The sequence below is a fragment of the Poecilia reticulata genome, linkage group LG17, assembly GCF_000633615.1.
Source record: "Poecilia reticulata strain Guanapo linkage group LG17, Guppy_female_1.0+MT, whole genome shotgun sequence".
NCBI classification, from domain to species: domain Eukaryota; kingdom Metazoa; phylum Chordata; class Actinopteri; order Cyprinodontiformes; family Poeciliidae; genus Poecilia; species Poecilia reticulata.
The window spans coordinates 10,706,943-10,710,793 of NC_024347.1; the positions used below are offsets into that span (position 1 = coordinate 10,706,943).

General features: G+C 37.7%; 1 protein-coding gene across 1 annotated transcript in view; it reads left to right on the plus strand.

The window, feature by feature from the left end:
• The first annotated feature begins 3,120 nt into the window (after positions 1 to 3,120).
• Positions 3,121 to 3,851, plus strand: part of LOC103479269 (C2 calcium-dependent domain-containing protein 4C-like) — a 2,991-nt gene continuing 2,260 nt past the window's right edge. The window contains exon 1 of the mRNA XM_008433622.2: positions 3,121 to 3,299. The gene's annotated coding sequence lies outside the window, so the exon portion shown is untranslated. The remainder of the gene's footprint in view (positions 3,300 to 3,851) is intronic.

Here is a 3,851-nt window from a genome sequence, read left to right on the forward strand (position 1 = left end):
TCTTACCTTTGCGTCTTCCTCTGCGAAATGTCTTACATAGGTTTGAAATTGAAAATCAGCAATAACTCGTTGAACTGCACCATGTGGACATTTTTTGGGATGCATTCTGACAACAAATCTAATGCAAAAAATTCACTTTTTGGTGCAACATGAGCACAAGGTTTTCCAGAAAGTATGCCTTCTCACTCTTTCTGGTCTTCATGGTTTTATAGAATGTGCGTAGTGTTGCAGCTAACTTCACAGCAAGCAAAGATGATGCCAGAGGTAAATTAATTCTATTTTCTGAACTGACCCACAATAATTTAACATATTTAACTTGATATATACCCATGTGATTGTTATTAATGTTATTYCATGAACAGATTTTTATGATCAGTTGATGCATTTTCATCCATGAATGTCCGAGACTCATAAGCTAACACATCCTTTCAAAGGAAAATGCATGCATACAGTGCCTTTCCTGTCTGTTGTGGTCGGCGCCAAGCGACTTGCTTTCGCTTTTATTGMTTGAGATAAATGTGGTGCTGATAACAGAATCTCAGAAGACGAGTTTGAGTCAAGTTTTGACTCTTTAAAGCACAAGTCAGTCAAGTTTGAAGTTTCTGTTTCTCTAGATTTAGTGGTACTGGAGTCCAATCGTGTAACTCAAGTTACCATCTGAGACCTATACCAAAATGCATGAAGCTTAAACCGTTGTAAAAGGTKGCTCAACAAAGAAATGAGCACACTTTTAGATATTTGTAAATAAATAAATAAGAAAACACTTCATATTTTTCCTTGCACTTCACAGTTATGCGCTATTGTATGTTGGTTTATCTGATAGAATCCAATTCCATCCGTTAAAGTTTATAGTTTAAAAATTGACAAATTAAAAAAAGTTTAAGTTGAATGAAACCCTGTGCAAAGCATAACTTCTCCACATTTAAAACACATAGGGGAACACGTTGCAATACCAGCAATGACGACGTTCCACACTCTCCTCCTGTGATCCAATCAGCGAGGAGGAACCTTATCAGTAGACTTTGGGACAGGAGGATTTTAGTCCTAAATTATTAAATYCTAGTTCTGTAGGTTGCCTTCACATTTTTTGGCCCTGTTTAAAATGTTTTGTGGAACGCTGACTGGTCCAAGTTACTCCTACGAGATGGCTGCTCCTACCATGACAGATCCACCTCCGTGTTTAACACCTGGCAACACAGTCTGTGGGCTGAATGCGTTTTTGGCCTGCTCCGAGCAGAAGATTGAAGACAATGAAAATTCACCACCTAAAGCTACGTTTTCTTTGTTTGTGCCCCTTGCACTGTGAACTATTTTGTCAGTGCATCTTTCYGAATGGATAGGACAAAAAAATATATATGTAAACTATTTTAAATCATCTCACAAGAAAAAAAAAATCCTATTTACAAAAGGTGCTTTTATTAAACCGTGTGAGACTGTAAATTACCCCCCATCTGGCTGCTTCCTCTCTGAACTTTTACAGAAAGTCTGTTGGGTAACCCAATGATTTCAGCAGCAATCTCTTGTGGCTCTAACATTAATRCAGGAAAATATGTTCCCTGGCTTAAAAATAACTTTTAATGCACCGCCTTCGAAATCAGCGGGGAGACAGTTCCAGAGTTTGCAGAAGRCAACTTTTTATACAGGTATTTGTCACAGTTTTCTTTTTTTTTGCACAAAGAACAGCGGGGTCTGGAGATCCAAGGACTCACGTGGGACACACTCTGGCAGAATATCAAAGTCARCAGCGTGTCGGCGACTGGAAGATTTGTGGATAAACTGTGGGATTTCATGAAAACAGCCAGGAATATCTGAAAACAACTGTAGGAACTTTAACAGAGATATTGTTACATTTTGTTTTTTGTTGCAAAGCAAGCTGATCAAAGCAGTTTGCAAATTTTAGTAGACATATTTAACATTTAAAGTACTTAGCAAAAGTATTCCAACTTGTGAATTGGGGGTCTTATGTGATGGACCATTTCAAACTAGCACATAACTGTGAATCGGAAGGAGAATGATGAATGCTTTTCCAAATGTTTTGCAAAGTGGAAACCCACATCTATTGGTGTGGAGCGTAGGTTCTTTTCTAATAGGACTATGGACCGTGTCAATGTGGAGATGGATGCACTTACTTTGAGAAAATCCTTACAAATAAAACTGTTTGAGGCTGCAGAAGGCTTGAGACCGAGATGGAATTTCACCTTCCACCACAGCACCAATCTTAAACATGCAATCAAAAGCGGCAATGCAATGGTTTAGAATCAAAGCACCCTGTGAAACTCCAACTGTGAGTTAATCTCATTGGGAACTGAGAAAAAGAAAATTGGCAGAGGTTCTCAGTTCTTTCTGACTGGGGACGACAACCTTAAACRTACAGCCAGAGATGCAACTGAATGGGTTTTTGATCAAATCTCATTGATGCCGTGGGCTGGCTAAGGTCCAAACTCAAAGCCAACTGAGAACTAGTGGCAAGATATGAAAACTGCTGTGCAGATGCTCTCGGTCTAGTTTGAGTAAGTTTGGGCTTGTTGGAAATGAAGACCGAGGAAATATTTCAGTCTTCAGATGTGCAAAAGCTAAACAAAARACTAGCTGCTGCAAGGGTAGCCAAAAATAAAACATTTTAGACTTCGAATGAGAAATATAAATGCATGCCACGCTTGATAACATTTGAAAAAGTTTTTTTTTTTAATTATTTCGACTTGACAAATTTTACCACTCTGTTTGCATTTTGTTTCTTGTGTGGAAAAAACAAACTAATCAATATATAAGAGCTTCTCATGTAAATGGTGAAATGAGCAGAGATGGCGGGTAAGTCACAACAGATTGTTTCTTTACATAATCAGTTTGCAAGCCGGGAGTCCAATAATATGGTATGTTGATTGGATCTCTCTAGTATAAAATTGCACTCTTAAACAAAAAATAAGAACAAAACAAAAAAATCACCAAACCCAATTAAGTTGGGGTGATTTCTCTCCAAATATACGGAATATGAAAACAAAAAACGCAAGTCATTTTGCAGCAGCTGAAGTCCCACTCCCTTTGCGAGCATTCCTGCGCTGAGAACAGTTTTGTGGTTAGTGTAATGGGAAGGCTTTACAATCTTCTCATTGGCTCAGGAGTCACAGACCTCGTCATATAAAGAGGGTGCCTGATCTGGCATCCCCCCCTCTTTCCCGCTGGCGAGCGTTGAGGAGCGCGCTTCAACAGGCTGGAAAAACCCTGTTTTACGCACGGAGAGCTTGGAGAGGCTGCGACGAGCGCTTTATTGTTTTGATCAGCAAAGAGTTTACCAGCAACAGGTGGGTTTGTTTCCTAAAGTGCAGCTAAKACACTTTATGTGGATTTGGGCGACAGGAAAAGTTATTTAGACAGGCAAATGCTCTTTTTATTTCCAGCATCTAATTTCGTCAGACACATTCGCGATGCCTAAAGCAGTTTACTTGAAACAAAATATTCGTTTCAAGCGAATAAAAACTGTCACTCGCTCTGCAGTGAATGCATTTGAGCTCGTGTATTATTGTTGCTTGGTTTTCTCACGTTTAACTGAAGTACAAAAAAAAAAAGTAATTTTCTCGCTTTAGTGTTTATTTCGTTCATCGTTTTCAGATTAAGAGCTTTGTATTTCAGCTTTTAAAACAAACATGCAGTAACGAAACACATGCAATATTAGTATTATTTTCTGTCAAGTAGTGCAAGTATCTATATATTAATATTAATGAAAAAAATTATGTATCATTTTATATATATTTTATAAACAAGCCAAAGATTTCTTTGTTTTGTAAAAACATGTTTTTAATTCATATTTAGAATTAGTTAACAGTTCATTTTTCATAATAGTAACAATAACTATA